A 17364-nucleotide genomic window follows, 5' to 3' on the forward strand; every position below is an offset into this window, starting at 1 on the left:
GTGAAAGTTTTTAAGAAACAGGAGATCTCAGAGGAAAAGGTTTTTATGGTTAATAAAAATAAACATACAGAGAGATCAGACCCAAGATCAACTTCTAAAACCTCTAAGAAAGTGTACAGTACACCTTCTTCTTCTCATACTTTTTCAAGGACCTCTACCAATTCAAAATTAAAGTGTTACCGATGCAATGCCTTAGATCATTTAGCTAATGATAAGTCATGTCCTGCCTTGTCTTCTAAATGCAATAATTGTGGTAAAGTAGGACATTACTCTAAGGCTTGCAGGTCTCAGGTAATCAGAAAGAAAAAGCAAGTGAAGGAGGTATTGGTTGATGATGACTCTGACTCTGATTCTGATGAATTACATTGTGAGGAAATTTCTGTATTTGATGATGACTATGATCCTGATTCGGATGAATTACACTGTGGTGAGGTATCCATATCCGATGGGAAAAAATGTAAGGGTGCTGTTGATGTTGTTTATATTGATAATTGTGAAGTCAAGATGCTATTTGACTCCGGGGCAAAGATCACTTTAATTCCTGAAACTTTCTTTGATGAAAAACTGTTTGGAAAGGTAAAAGTTTTTAAACCTGACATAAGGCCATTGGCCTATGGTAGAAAGCCTATAAAAATTGTGGGTTACTTCATCGGTCATATTGACTACAAGGGGCGACTCACTGCAGGTAAAATCTACATCTCATGTAAGGGTGACAGCATCTTAAGTTGGTTTCATCAGGCTGATTTACGTCTTGCCTTATTTCCTGGTGAAGATCCCTGCATTGTGTTAAGGGATACAGTCTCTCACCCTGAGGACAATCTTTCTTCCTTAAAGGATGTGGCTCCATCTACATCTGGCTGTAATGAGGTATCAGTTCAAAAATTCTCTGATGTGTGTAAAAAGGTTGGGTCATTTCCTGATTGGCGCAAACTATTTGAAGGAGTCTTTAGTGACAAACTTGGTTGTCTTTCTGGGTATGTTCATAACATTATCTTAAAGACAAATGCTGTTCCTGTGGCATGTAAAGTGCGTAATGTTCCTTTGGCCATGCAGGAACCAATGCGATTAGAATTGGATAAACTTTTGAATGATGGGATTATTGTTAAGACGGAGGCGAGTGAATGGGTTTCGCCAGTTGTTTTAGCTAATAAACCCTCAGGCGAGATTCGTTTTTGTGTCGACCTCAGGGCTCTCAATAGGGAGGTCGTGGCAGATAGATATCCCCTTCCTAATATTAACACCATGTTGACTCAGTTAGGAGATGCCTGCATGTTCTCCACTCTTGACTTGAGGGCTGCTTACCATCAGGTGAGGATTGATGAGACTTCCATGGGATTCACTACTTTCATCACGCCTTTAGGAACATTTAAGTTTACTCGCCTGCCTTTTGGTTTAATATCTGCAGCCTCTGTTTTTCAGCGAGTGATGGAAGATGTATTGAAAGGTATTATGGGAGTCAAAATTTATCAAGATGACGTACTTGTTTTTGGCTCATCACAGGATGAACATGATTTAAGAGTTAGGTCTGTCTTGGAACGATTTAAAGACAGAGGTTTGACTTTGAGAGAAAACAAGTGTAGATTCAACTTGACTGAAATTGACTATCTAGGTCATTGTTTGACTCCTGATGGTGTCAAACCTAAAGACAAGTTGGTGAAGACCATACATAACTTGCCTACACCAAAGTCTAGAGAAGAGTTAGTCACCTTTTTAGGTATGGCGGAATATTATAATAAATTCATACCACACTTCGCCAATAAAACTTCTAACATGAGGGCTTTGTTAAAGAAAGGTGTGAAATTTGCTTGGTCTCAAGTTTGTCAAGAGGAATATGAACTTGTTAAATGAGATCTAAGTCTGGCTCCCTCATTACGTAGCTTTGATGTTGATAATAGTTCTATTTTGGTCACAGATGCCAGTTCCCGGGGGTTAGGTGCTGTGCTCAAGCAAGTGAGAGATGGGAAAGAGGTTACCATCTTGTTCTTATCGAGGTCTTTAGTTGGTCCAGAATTGTCATACTCAGTGATTGAAAAGGAGGCGCTTTGTATTTATTGGGCCATTAAGAAACTGAAGAAGTTCTTGTGGGGTAATGCTTTTGTAGTTCACACTGATCACAAACCACTGAAGGAGGTCTTTTATAAAAAGGGTCTAGACGCCATTTCCTCACGTATCTGTAAATGGGTTATTGCTCTTCAAGAGTTTGAATTTGAAGTGAAGTACTTGCCGGGGGTGAACAATAAGGTTGCTGATTGTCTCTCTAGGTTGGTTGTGGAGCAAAATAACCAGAAGGATGAATCATCTGAGGATTCATGGGAGATTGATGAGTTTAAGGTGTGTGAGGTTGTAGAAGGAATTGTTCAGGAGTGTGATTGGCGGGAGGCAATATGTACAGATCCTGAGTTACAAGAGGTCTGTAAGTTGGTGAGTGATGGTTGGCCATGTCTCAAGAATCTGAGCGATAGTGCCAAGAGATATTGGAACGTCAAAGATGAGTTATCTTTAAAGGATGGTTTGTTGTGGAGAGGTACTAGACTCATACCACCTTCATTAATCAGGGAAAAAAATCTTCTCTTGGCTCACCAAGGACATCAAGGTATATCCAAAACTAAGGAAAGGATACGTCTACATTTCTGGTGGCCGGGTATTGACCTTCTTGTGGAACGTATGATTCGTGATTGCATTGAATGTAGCTCCTCTGATAAAGTTTGTAAAACAAGAACACAACCGATGGTTATTAGGGATGCCCCTGTGCGTTGTTGGCAAGATGTTGCTTTGGACATCCTAGGTCCCATTTCTTCAGGGAACAACTCTCAACGGTATGTCTTAGTCATGGTAGATATGTTCTCTCGTTGGCCTGAGATAAAAATCACTCAAAACATTGAGACTAAAGATGTTGTCAAGTTTTTACGTGAAGTTTTCAGTAGGGAGGGGTTTCCTGAAACCATCCTTACTGATAACGGGGTACAGTTGGTTTCAAAGGAGATGGAGGAATTTTTGGCTAGTAAAGGTGTTAAACACAAGCGTTGTTCACTTTATCATCCGGAAAGTAACGGTATGGTGGAAAGGTTCAACCGGGTCCTTAAGGAATCCATTCAGATCTCTAAAGACCAGGGTTCAGATTGGAAGGTTAATCTTATGGAGAGGGTCATGATCTATAGAATTACGCCACATTCCTCCACAGGTGAGGTACCTTTTATACTTTTTCGTGGTCGCACTCCGAACACATCTTTATTTCAGACTTGGATGAGAAATTTGGGGGTGGAAGCTAGTACTTTTAACAAGAATCCAGTCCTAAAGCAAAGGGTGAAATCTGAGCTGAGAAAAGAGAACTTTGATAGAAGACATGCTGTCTCTGCTACCAAGGTTTGTGTTGGTGATCAGGTGAGAGTCCGTCTTCCACTCAAATCCTCAGGTCCTAAGTTTTCCTCTCCTTTTGTTGTTTCAAAATTGTTTCGTAATGCTGTTAAATTAAATGATGGAAGAATCTGGAATTTGAATCGCATTGCTCCCTTTTTAGGTTCAACTGGGAGACAAGCTACGAACATCAGTCGGGCCAAGAAATGTGTGCATCTTAAATCTGACGTTATGTCTGATGTCCCCACCAGGAAAAGTGGACGCTTGTGTCATGCTCCTTCTGCTCTAAATGATTACATTTTAAAATAATTTTTTTTCCATCCTGTGTTTTTTTTTTGTGTTTCAGGGGAAGGTGTGTGGTATCCTTCTCTCTGTTTACCTGCCTCTCTGCCTCACCCTTACTAGAATGTTTTCCTTGGAACCTGATGATGTACTCTTATTATGGTTCTAATCCGTCCAGCACAGCGACAGTTGCTGACTGCTTATCTCTGCTGTGGATGGGATCCTTTCTTCCTCTGATGAAAATAAAGAAACCTTTTTATCAACTTACAATTGATGTGTACATCTTCACACAAACGTTACATTAAATGAAGCAAAAATGACAATCGTGAGCCAACAAAATACAAGAGGTAGCAAACGGTGCATTACAAAAGTGACAATCGTGAGCCAACAAAATACAAGAGGTAGCAAACGGTGCATTGCAGGAGGAAAAAGTGACGTGTGCAGGTTACAAAAGCATACAAAATAAACATAGAGGTATAATACTGCAATATATGGAGGACACTCAAGCACAAGAACAAACGTTACGTAGGCACTGGTGGCACTTGTGCAGGTATCGAACAAACAAATGTAAGAGGTAGAAAACAGTGTGTTACAAGAGAAAGTGACGGGTGCATGTTACACACGAGTCCCAAACACAGGTAGAAGGATAATACTGCAATAAATGGCAGACTCTCAAACCACAAGAACACACTGGGAAGACACTTCCATAGTCATGTAAAGTAGATTTTTCAGTAATTGAAGGGCTTCCTTCAGATAATCGAGAGGGCATGAATTACATTTGGAAATGTCTTTGAAGAAGGAGAACTTTGAGGTCAGTTTTGAAGGCCTGGGAGGAGGTGGTGGTCCGGAGCTGAGGCGGAAGTGAGTTCCAGATTCTCACTGCGCTGCCTGAAAAGGATTGGGCCATCGATCTTTCCTTCTTGAAAGTGGGAGGTTCAAGCAGTAGATTTTCCGCATTTCGTGATGGTCTAGAGCCTCCAGAGAGTTTCAGTTTATTCGCTAGGTAGCGCGGAGAGGAGGAGTGAAAGGCTTTGTGGGTGATGCAGGCAGTCTTGTAGATAGCTCTAGCCTCGATGGGAAGCCAGCGGAGGGAGGATAACATGGGAGTGATGTGGTCGCTTCTTTTGGCCCCATAAATGAAACGAGCTGCTGAATGTAGAACAGACTTAAGGGGGGATAGGTGGGATTTGGGGAGGCCAGTCAGAAGAGAATTGCAGTAGTCCAGTCTGGAGAGGACCAGCGATTGGACCAGGGTTTTAAGGTCATGCTCCGGGAAGAAGCGACGAATCCCCCAAAGAAGGCGCAGTTGGTATCGGGCAGACTTTCCAATTGAATTAATGTGGGAGAGTAGATTGAGTTTTGTGTCGAGTATGACACCAAGGGATTTTGCGCTGTTGACAATGAAGGGTTTATTGTTCAGCAGATTCATCTGGTCCATCCATGATTGCACCGGGGGAGTAGAAAGTGAGGAGGAGAGGAGGAGGAATTCAGTTTTGGAGGGGTTCAGAATCAGTTGATGTGTTGACATCCAGTTATGAATGGAGTCGAGGGTAGAGCTTAGGACAGAGAGATCGTGAGTGGAGGCAACCTCGAGGTAGATTTGAGTGTCATCAGCGCAGAGATGATAGTTGACCGCAGATTTACTTAGGAGATTTCCCAGAGGTTCCAAATAGAGATTGAACAATGTGGGTGCAAAAATAGAGCCTTGGGGAACACCTTGACCCACCGCCCAAAGGAGATGAAAGACTGTCCGCTATTTTGATCATTTGGGATCTATCAGAAAGGAAAGAAGCAAACCATTTAAGCACAGTGACCTCCATGCCCATTCTCTGTTGAAGGGTGTTGAGGAGGGTGTTGTGATTGACAGTGTCAAAGGCTGCCGAAAAGTCAAGGAGAATTAGAAGACAAGACCCCCCCCCCCCGAGTCTAGTATTCGCAGCGCGTTATCGATCACTTGCAGCAGGGCAGTTTCAGTGCTGCAGTTTTGGATGAAGCCGGACTGAAAATTGTCAAGAAGATCATTGTCCTTGATATGACGAGAGAGTTGTTTCGCAACACATCTTTCTGTGATTTTCGCAAGAAAGGGTAGGTTAGTGATGGGGTGGAACTTGTTGAGGTCATTCGCATCCGCAGTGGGTTTTTTAAGCAGAGGGGTGACCTGCCCAGTTTTGAAGGGAACAGGAAGGGAGCCTTGACAGAGGGAGAGGTTGACCAGAGTGGTCCAATAGGGAAGAGAAAGGGTATAGAAGTCAATGGCAATGGCACTAGGGATGGGGTAGAGCGAGTGGTTGGAGGGCTTTGTTTCGAGGATGCACTTGAGGAGGACATCTTCAGAGATGGGGTCGAAGTTCTGCCAGATGGCTAGTGATTTGCGCTCCTCTGGAGGGGTAGGATGAGCGACCTGAACCACAAGTGATTTCACTTTTTCGTCAACGAATACAGCGAAATCAGCAGCTTTCTTTGTAGAATCCTCCAATTTGGAGGTTGGGGGAGAGCATTCAGGGTGGCTTCTACTTACTTGTTCAACACTTTGCAGCAGGCGCCGTGACTGTGTCTGCAACTGCCCTCCTAATATTACTAAATGTTTGTCCCCGATGTATCTCGATTGGTCAGTGTGTATTATTTACGTATGGAACAATGTAAGGAACAATGTAAGTCTATCAGCCAGGAATTTCACATATATTTTGACGTCAAGATATAATAATGTTATTGTCTGTTAGATCATCTTTTCATAGGAGATCTCTATCTGGGTTATGCAGGACTGTAATATCTGGACCATACATGGTTTGAGTCACTATTCCCATATTGGCATGTTTTAAAAAACCTGTGACTGGTAATGTATAAAATGATTCGACATGGTGTCAAAGTCGATGCCTCTCGATATGGCAACACACAGTGCACATAAACGTATGTGAGAAGAATGAGTTAAAATTTAAAATAATAGTAACATTACTTTGGCTAGGGCAAAGACTGCATTCTTAAAAAAGCAATGTATCGTAGCAGTTCGTGAAACAAAAAACAATGACCGTAATATGCATTTTTTCCTAGGAAGCACGGCTCCATAAAATATACAGGATCTAAGTTTTTCATACCATAAAACTTGTAAAACTTGTCAAAATTCGATTCCGAATAACTTAACCAGGTACTCCAGTCAAAAATCAGCTCCAGTTCCCCAAATCAGCTCTCCGTTTCTTGCAGCCTGCACGCATTTTACTTACAAAGTGTACACTTGTTACTTACCATGTCAGGCTTGGTTTCCTTTTCAGATGTAACCATTCAAGGCAGGAGCCAGGCTCCTCAGGCCCGAGCAACTGACTCTCGCGGGCGACAATCATTTCTGTTTGGCGCCCACCTCCTCAGTCCACTACAGGATAGTCCGCTCTCGGTTGGCGGCCTGGTCAGTGTGACACGTCTGGCCAGTGCTGGCAGCCCTGGCTGCTGCACAGCTGGGTGACGCTCAGGCACAGAGTGCGCTAGAGAGAGAGACCATAGCTGCCAAGGTTTCCGATTTCCATGTTTGACATTTTCATAATTTCAGTGTAATTATGAGTCACATTTCAACGACTATGAGTGACACTTTCTTGCGGGCAAAATTAAGCAATGAAGACGATCAACACATGTAAATATCAGAAATAACACCACAAAGAGCTTTCCAATAGAAACACGTCAGTCTTTTGAATAAACTTTTGAATAAACTACTACGGCAACTATATCTCACAATGCAAGCTTTCCTCTGTGTGTGACCACGACGCGCTCGCTCTCTCTATCCCTCTCCTCTCTATCGTTTTATCCCTCTCCTCTCTCTCTCTCTTTTTATCCCTCTCCTCTCTCTCACACGCTCTCTATCCTATCCCTCTCCTCTCTATCCTGTTATCCCTCTCCTGTCTCTCTGTCTCTTTTTATCCCTCTCCTCTCTCACGCGCTCACTCTCTAGCCCTCTCCTCTTTGTCTTTATCCCTCTCCCCCTCTCGCATGCTCTCTCTCTCTCTATCCCTCTCCTCTTTATCCTTTTATCCCTCTCCTATCCTTTTATCCCTCTCATACCTCTTTTTATCCCTCTCCTCTCTCTCACCCGCTCGCTCTCTATCCCTCTCCTCTGTCATTATCCCTTTCCCCCTCTTGCACGCTCTCTCTCTATCCCTCTCCTCTCTATCCTTTTATCCCTCTCCCTTCTCTGTCTCTTTTTATCCCTTTCCTCTCTCACGCGCTCACTCTAGCCCTCTCCTCTCTGTCCTTTTATCCCTCTCATATCTATCCTTTTATCCATCTCCCCTCTCTGTCTCTTTTTATCCCTCTCTTTCATGCGCTCGCTCTCTATCCCTCTCCTCTGTCATGTTCCCTCTCCCCCTCTCGCACGCACTCTCTCTCTATCCCTCTCCTCTCTATCCTTGTATCCCCCTCCACTCTATCCTTTTATCCCTCTCCTCTCTGTCTCTTTGTATCCTTCTCCCCCACTTGCACGCTCTCTCTCTCTCTCTATCCCTCTCCTCTCTGTCCTTTTATCCCTCTCATATCTATCCTTTTATCCATCTCCCCTCTCTGTCTCTTTTTATCCCTCTCTTTCATGCGCTCGCTCTCTATCCCTCTCCTCTGTCATGTTCCCTCTCCCCCTCTCGCACGCACTCTCTCTCTATCCCTCTCCTCTCTATCCTTGTATCCCCCTCCACTCTATCCTTTTATCCCTCTCCTCTCTATCCTTTTATCCCTCTCCCTTCTCTGTCTCTTTTTATCCCTTTCCTCTCTCACGCGCTCACTCTAGCCCTCTCCTCTCTGTCCTTTTATCCCTCTCATATCTATCCTTTTATCCATCTCCCCTCTCTGTCTCTTTTTATCCCTCTCTTTCATGCGCTCGCTCTCTATCCCTCTCCTCTGTCATGTTCCCTCTCCCCCTCTCGCATGCACTCTCTCTCTATCCCTCTCCTCTCTATCCTTGTATCCCCCTCCACTCTATCCTTTTATCCCTCTCCTCTCTGTCTCTTTGTATCCTTCTCCCCCACTTGCACGCTCTCTCTCTCTCTATCCCTCTCCTCTCTATCTTTTTATCCCTCTCCTCTCTCTGTCTCTTTTTATCCCTCTCCTCTCTCACACGCTCGCTCTATAGCCCTCTCCTCTCTGTCTTTATCCCTCCATCTCTTGCACGCTCTCTCTCTCTCTATCCTTTTTTCCCTCTGCTATCCTTTTATCCCTCTCCTGTCTCTTTTCATCCCTCTCCTCTCTGTCTCTTTTTATCCTTCTCCTCTCTCTCATGCGCTGGCTCTATATCACTCTCCTCTGTCATTATCCCTCTCCCCCCTCTCGCACGCTCTCTCTCTCTATCCCTCTCCTCTCTATCCTTTTATCCCTCTCCTCTGTCTCTTTTTATCCCTCTCCTCTCTCTCACACGCTCTCTATCCTATCCCTCTCCTCTCTATCCTGTTATCCCTCTCCTGTCTCTCTGTCTCTTTTTATCCCTCTCCTCTCTCACACGCTCACTCTCTAGCCCTCTCCTCTTTGTCTTTATCCCTCTCCCCCTCTCGCATGCTCTCTCTCTCTCTATCCCTCTCCTCTTTATCCTTTTATCCCTCTCCTATCCTTTTATCCCTCTCATACCTCTTTTTATCCCTCTCCTCTCTCTCACCCGCTCGCTCTCTATCCCTCTCCTCTGTCATTATCCCTTTCCCCCTCTTGCACGCTCTCTCTCTATCCCTCTCCTCTCTATCCTTGTATCCCCCTCCACTCTATCCTTTTATCCCTCTCCTCTCTGTCTCTTTGTATCCTTCTCCCCCACTTGCACGCTCTCTCTCTCTCTCTATCCCTCTCCTCTCTATCTTTTTATCCCTCTCCTCTCTCTGTCTCTTTTTATCCCTCTCCTCTCTCACACGCTCGCTCTATAGCCCTCTCCTCTCTGTCTTTATCCCTCCATCTCTTGCACGCTCTCTCTCTCTCTATCCTTTTTTCCCTCTGCTATCCTTTTATCCCTCTCCTGTCTCTTTTCATCCCTCTCCTCTCTGTCTCTTTTTATCCTTCTCCTCTCTCTCATGCGCTGGCTCTATATCACTCTCCTCTGTCATTATCCCTCTCCCCCCTCTCGCACGCTCTCTCTCTCTATCCCTCTCCTCTCTATCCTTTTATCCCTCTCCTCTGTCTCTTTTTATCCCTCTCCTCTGTCTCTTTCTATCCCTCTCCCCCCTCGCACACTCTCTCTCTCACTATCCCTCTCCTCTCTATCGTTTTATCCCTCTCCTCTCTATCCTTTTATCCCTCTCCCTTCTCTGTCTCTTTTTATCCCTTTCGTCTCTCACGGGCTCACTCTAGCCCTCTCCTCTCTGTCCTTTTATCCCTCTCATATCTATCCTTTTATCCATCTCCCCTCTCTGTCTCTTTTTATCCCTCTCTTTCATGCGCTCGCTCTCTATCCCTCTCCTCTGTCATGTTCCCTCTCCCCCTCTCGCATGCACTCTCTCTCTATCCCTCTCCTCTCTATCCTTGTATCCCCCTCCACTCTATCCTTTTATCCCTCTCCTCTCTGTCTCTTTGTATCCTTCTCCCCCACTTGCACGCTCTCTCTCTCTCTCTATCCCTCTCCTCTCTATCTTTTTATCCCTCTCCTCTCTCTGTCTCTTTTTATCCCTCTCCTCTCTCACACGCTCGCTCTATAGCCCTCTCCTCTCTGTCTTTATCCCTCCATCTCTTGCACGCTCTCTCTCTCTCTATCCTTTTTTCCCTCTGCTATCCTTTTATCCCTCTCCTGTCTCTTTTCATCCCTCTCCTCTCTGTCTCTTTTTATCCTTCTCCTCTCTCTCATGCGCTGGCTCTATATCACTCTCCTCTGTCATTATCCCTCTCCCCCCTCTCTCACGCTCTCTCTCTCTATCCCTCTCCTCTCTATCCTTTTATCCCTCTCCTCTGTCTCTTTTTATCCCTCTCCTCTGTCTCTTTCTATCCCTCTCCCCCCTCGCACGCTCTCTCTCTCACTATCCCTCTCCTCTCTATCCTTAAATCCCTCTCCTCTCACTGTCTCTTTTTATCCCTCTCCTCTCTCACACGCTCACATCTCTAGCCCTCTCCTCTCTGTCTTTATCCCTCTACCCCTCTTGCATGCTCTCTCTCTATCCCTCTCCTCTCTATCCTTTCATCCCGTTCCTATCCTTTTATCCCTCTCCTGTCTCTTTTTATCCTTCTCCCCTCTCTGTCTCTTTTTATCCCTCTCCTCTCTCTCACACGCTCGCTCCCTATCCCTCTCCTCTATCATTATCCCTCTCCCCCTCTTGCACGCTCTCTCTCTCTATCCTTTTTTCCCTCTGCTATCCTTTTATCCCTCTCCTGTCTCTTTTCATCCCTCTCCTCTCTTGTCTCTTTTTATCCTTCTCCTCTCTCTCATGCGCTGGCTCTATATCACTCTCCTCTGTCATTATCCCTCTCCCCCCCTCTCTCACGCTCTCTCTCTCTATCCCTCTCCTCTCTATCCTTTTATCCCTCTCCTCTGTCTCTTTTTATCCCTCTCCTCTGTCTCTTTCTATCCCTCTCCCCCCTCGCACGCTCTCTCTCTCACTATCCCTCTCCTCTCTATCCTTAAATCCCTCTCCTCTCACTGTCTCTTTTTTATCCCTCTCCTCTCTCACACGCTCACTCTCTAGCCCTCTCCTCTCTGTCTTTATCCCTCTACCCCTCTTGCATGCTCTCTCTCTATCCCTCTCCTCTCTATCCCTTTCATCCCGTTCCTATCCTTTTATCCCTCTCCTGTCTCTTTTTATCCTTCTCCCCTCTCTGTCTCTTTTTATCCCTCTCCTCTCTCTCACACGCTCGCTCCCTATCCCTCTCCTCTATCATTATCCCTCTCCCCCTCTTGCACGCTCTCTCTCTCTATCCCTTTCTCCTCTATCCTCTTATCCCTCTCCTATCCTTTTTCCCTCTCCTGTCTCTTTTTATCCCCCTCCCCTCTCGGTCTCTTTTTATCCCTCTCCTCTCTCTCACGCGCTCGCACTCTATCCCTCTCCTCTGTCATGATCCCTTTCCCCTTCTCGCACGCTCTCTCTCTATCCCTCTCCTCTCTATCCTTTTATCCCTCTCCTCTCTATCCTTTTATCCCTCTCCCCTCTCTGTCTCTTTTTATCCCTCTCCTCTCTCTCACTCACTCGCTCTCTATCCCTCTCCTCTGTCATGTTCCCTCTCCCCCTCTCGCATGCACTCTCTCTCTATCCCTCTCCTCTCTATCCTTGTATCCCCCTCCACTCTATCCTTTTATCCCTCTCCTCTCTGTCTCTTTGTATCCTTCTCCCCCACTTGCACGCTCTCTCTCTCTCTCTATCCCTCTCCTCTCTATCTTTTTATCCCTCTCCTCTCTCTGTCTCTTTTTATCCCTCTCCTCTCTCACACGCTCGCTCTATAGCCCTCTCCTCTCTGTCTTTATCCCTCCATCTCTTGCACGCTCTCTCTCTCTCTATCCTTTTTTCCCTCTGCTATCCTTTTATCCCTCTCCTGTCTCTTTTCATCCCTCTCCTCTCTGTCTCTTTTTATCCTTCTCCTCTCTCTCATGCGCTGGCTCTATATCACTCTCCTCTGTCATTATCCCTCTCCCCCCTCTCGCACGCTCTCTCTCTCTATCCCTCTCCTCTCTATCCTTTTATCCCTCTCCTCTGTCTCTTTTTATCCCTCTCCTCTGTCTCTTTCTATCCCTCTCCCCCCTCGCACGCTCTCTCTCTCACTATCCCTCTCCTCTCTATCCTTAAATCCCTCTCCTCTCACTGTCTCTTTTTATCCCTCTCCTCTCTCACGCGCTCACTCTCTAGCCCTCTCCTCTCTGTCTTTATCCCTCTACCCCTCTTGCATGCTCTCTCTCTATCCCTCTCCTCTCTATCCTTTCATCCCATTCCTATCCTTTTATCCCTCTCCTGTCTCTTTTTATCCTTCTCCCCTCTCTGTCTCTTTTTATCCCTCTCCTCTCTCTCACACGCTCGCTCCCTATCCCTCTCCTCTATCATTATCCCTCTCCCCCTCTTGCACGCTCTCTCTCTCTATCCCTTTCTCCTCTATCCTCTTATCCCTCTCCTATCCTTTTTCCCTCTCCTGTCTCTTTTTATCCCCCTCCCCTCTCGGTCTCTTTTTATCCCTCTCCTCTCTCTCACGCGCTCGCACTCTATCCCTCTCCTCTGTCATGATCCCTTTCCCCCTCTCGCACGCTCTCTCTCTATCCCTCTCCTCTCTATCCTTTTATCCCTCTCCTCTCTATCCTTTTATCCCTCTCCCCTCTCTGTCTCTTTTTATCCCTCTCCTCTCTCTCACTCACTTGCTCTCTATCCCTCTCCTCTGTCATTATCCCTCTCCCCCCTCTCGCGCGCTCTCTCTCTCTATCCCTCTCCTCTCTATCCTTTAATCCCTCTCCTCTCTATCCTTTTATCCCTCTCCTGTCTCTCTGTCTCTTTTTATCCCTCTCCTCTCTCATGCGGTCACTCTCTAGCCCTCTCCTCTCTGTCATTATCCCCCTCCCCCTCTCGCACCAGGTTGCACTGTTTGTTTTGATCTGAAAACATTAATTGTGAATCATGTGTTCTCAATAGAGGCCATATCCGTCATGAAAAATGAAAACATTATCCAATTACTGTATTTGGCGCCACTGGCTCAGATTACGGCCAACGGCCATATAATCCACACGATAGAACTGGCGAGGGGAACGCGTCAAGGATGCCCACTGTCGCCGTTGCTGTTTGCAATAATGCTGGAACCGCTGGCGACGTTAATTAGGACAACCCCATTGTTGAAGGGAATTAGCTGGGGAGGGGGATGGGAAGACCATCTCTCACTCTACGCTGACGACATGTTAGTCTATCTGATGGACCCAGATCACGGTATTCCAGAGCTACTTAAACTGTGTGACACGCATGGGAAGGTATCGGGCTATACGATAAACTGGTCCAAGTCGGTACTCTACACATTGCAGGGACCAGAACCCACGCTCCGCGTGGAGTGCCCATTGGTGCTGGCAGGGAACGACTTTAAATACTTAGGTATTCACATTACTAAAGACACAGCGGACTTCTTTGCGAAAAATTGGGCTCCACCCCTTGAACGTTTGAAACGCGATGTCACGCATTGGGCGTCATAGCCCTTGACGCTTTTGGGAAGAGCAGCATTATACAAAATGATGGCGCTGCCAAGATTCTCTACGCGCTTGACAACGCGCCATATCAATTTCCACCCAGGTACTTTAAACAAATAGCAACACAAGTATCAACCCTGCTGTGGGGTGCCTGACCAGCACGTATAGCGCAGGTAAAACTGCACCGAAGTTAGTACGACGGCGGGATAGCGCTACCAAACCTACAATTATATTACTGGGCAGCGCAACTAAAAACCCTTAATCAGTGGATACACGCTCCCCAAGACAATCCAGCATATAGGGCAGATAGGGTGCAGTTGGGCTCGAATAATATGCTAACTGTGCTCTACAACAGAGGACTTGCCTCGAAATTGGAGGGGCCCACGAAACAAACAGTCGCCATATGGTATATGGCACAGGCGAAGCTGGGGTGGAAAGGGGTGATAACTAAGCTTACCCCACTTTGGGACAGCAAGGCCCTGGGGCAACTACGACGCAGTAAGGGATTTATGCAGTGGGATAACATTGTTATCTCCACAGTGGGTGACTTATGGGATAAAGGCATGGTGCTTCCATTTACCCAACTACAGCGACAATATGACTTAGGCCCGAATGAAACATACAGATATATACAAATTAGACATGCGCTGTTGACAGCCATTCCCCCAGATACAGAAGTACCGGAGGCCTCCCCATTACAATACCGTCTACTCACGGACTTCATGCAGAAGCGAGCAACATCGCTCACATACCGAAAACTACTTAACGACCTGCCTGACCCTACAGTAAAATTGTGGGAGAAGTGGGCGACAGACGTAGGAGACATGGACGACTTGGAATGGCTGGAAGCATTGGCATCTCCTGGAGAGGTGGGAGTCTCAGCCAAACTTAGACTAGTACAACTCAAGATAGTACACCGCATATACTACACTAGAACCACCTTACATAAGTTACAGAGAGCACAGCATCCATACTGCCTTCGAGGATGTGGGGATGAGGGTACCTTTCTTCACACTATGTGGGAATGTCCAGCAATAGTAGACTACTGGAGAAAGGTTTTGCGTACTATCTCACAAACATTGGAACTATCCCTTTTTTTGCCATATGGGACCCTAACGACCTTACACGCCATGGACAGACCTGGGTCACACTGGGTTTCAGAACTGCCAAAAGAGACAAAGCGCAGAAATGGGGGGCGGTGGAGCTGCCGACGTTGGCAATATGGTGTAGGAACATGGACCTCGCAATGATTACGGAACGCACAGAATAGAGGAAGCCGGCGTAAGTGGAACAAGATCTGGGCGGCCTGGAATACCTTCCGGGGTGACCTGTGTGACCTGCTGCCCGAATCTGTAGTTGACAGTTCGGAAGAGGAGATGGAAGGGGAAAAAGATAGTGAAACAACCGCGAGGAATGAAATAACTGTGTCCGGATAAATGTGATAGTAATATACTGGTAAAAGATGTGTATCCAACTATGTACAATGATAGAAATGTGTAATCAGTGTTTACTTGGTGTCATAACTGTCGATGAAATGTTTGGTTTAATAAAAACATTTTCAAAAAAAAAAATGTAAAGCATTTTTGGCAAACAGCTACGCACCTGCTCTCACTCAGCCTTAGCTTGCGCAGTCTAAGTTTCTGCTCCAAAAATCCCAGCAACGCTCTGTACTTGCCGCCTCTCTTGGGCCTACCTTCCTTACACACAGGCACCTGCTCCGGTCTTTCTTTACAGGTCACAACTTACTGCGCACTTTTAATTGTTGCCCTGCAAATGCGCATGACTGACATTAGTGGTTCTGCTCTTTGCTTCTCTAAGGGTATTGTCTCGACTTTACTCCATTTGTTTTAAGGCTCAGTCTGTATACCATGACAGAAAATGGGCCCATTATTACTACAGAGACCTGTACAGCTGCGATGAGAAGCAGCCTCACTCTGCCTGTACCTCCTACTCTCGTCACAGTCAGACACAGGCTCCAGCACTCTCGCTTGACCGGCCCACCGGCTCGAAAATAATTATTTAAGTGCAGGGGGCAGCCATTGATATTTTAGCCCCACTGCAACAGGCGGCCCGGTTCAAGGTGCGATCTGTAGTGCTGCCAGCCAGCCGAGCACCATGATTCCGGTGCCATTGCCGCCCGCAAACCAGTGAGCTCTGCAGCCAGCCTCTACCTCCCAGTTGGTTCCCTACAAAATGTAACTCTCTGCGCCCTAGCAGCAGGACATGCACTTACGTCCCCACTCCCCCCTTCCGGCGCCATGCCCAAGTTGTAACACACAGCTCCTCCCCGTGCCGTGCCTCCCCTCCCCAGTTCCGAAATTCATGGCACTTTGTCTCTCCTTATACAGCCTGTGTGTGTCCCTAGGTTTTGCTCAACCATTAACCCCCTTTTACACTGTTGGCCTTTCTAGCTACTCCACGGCCGCGGAGGGGGCCCCTAGAGGGTGCCCCCCCCGCACCACAGGGGCTGCGGGGGCCTGTGTTACGCCCCTGGGGTCTCTAGTTGGCACAGGTAGGTACTTGTAACAAATAGGGGCCCTCTCCTCTAGTCAGAGTTAGGGGTTACTCTCCTAAAATAAGCCCAGCTCACCCCCTCGGTAGCTTGGCACGAGCAGACAGGCTTATTTCAGAGATAGTGTGTAAAGCATTTGTGAACACATACAGTGATCCAGTGACAACACTACAAATGGACACCACCCAGGTGGTATATTTATAAAAATAAGTATCTTTTATATAGATTTACCACTAGACCATAAACGACAAAAATAATACACAATACTATTAGAAATCAAGAGTTCTTGTTAAAAATGCTTAAATCAAAGTTCTGTGCGAGTCGGTAGCCCTGTCCGGCTACAGCGTTGCTGAAATAACACAGAGTCTAACAAATCCTGCAGAGCGCGTCGGTACGGGCCCACTCAAGTGTCGACAGACTCAGTCACAGTACCTTTAATTGAGGCATTCGTCGCGGTGCAGAAAAGAAAGCGTTGCAGGAAACGTTTTCCCTCGGTGTGGGTCTGAGGCGTACGTTGCAGGGCGAGACAGTGCTTCGATGCGGTGCTTGCAGCTTGTGGTACGGCGACAGAGCCGGATTGCGGCAGCTAGCGTCGATCAGTCCGGACAACGGTACGAGTCTGGTGGTGCATTGCGAAGTGTGCGAGCGGTGCCCAACTCCAATGCGTTCACAGGACTCGAAGTCAGCAGCAAAGCGCGGTGCAGGCAACGGCTGAGTGATGGCATCAGGATGGAGTCGGTGAGCTCAGAGCTTGCGTTGTTCAATGCGGACGTTGTTGGATGCGGTGCCTACAGGACACCGGGCCGGTCATGAGAGTCGGTCACAGCTCCCTGCCTCTGTAGTCAATGAAACAGCGTTCCCAGAAGCAATCCACAAAGGCTGTTGAAGTCTACTGGTCCTGAGACTTCGGTCAAGGCGCAAGCTCTTTTCCAAGCCCTTGGAGATCCTTTACAAGCTGAAATAAAGCACACAGAGTTCCTTTCTCCTTCTTTTGGCAGTCAGGCAACCACTGCAGGCCAATCCCCCAAGCAGCACTTCAGCTTAGGTATAGTCTCTCCTCAGTTTCTTCAGGTTCTTCTCCTCAGAAAAGGTTTCTTGTTGTAGTCTGAAAGTGATATAATTTCTTGGGATCAGGGTCCCA

Source organism: Lissotriton helveticus, chromosome 3_1, assembly GCF_964261635.1.
Source record: "Lissotriton helveticus chromosome 3_1, aLisHel1.1, whole genome shotgun sequence".
Classification (NCBI taxonomy): Eukaryota; Metazoa; Chordata; class Amphibia; order Caudata; family Salamandridae; genus Lissotriton; species Lissotriton helveticus.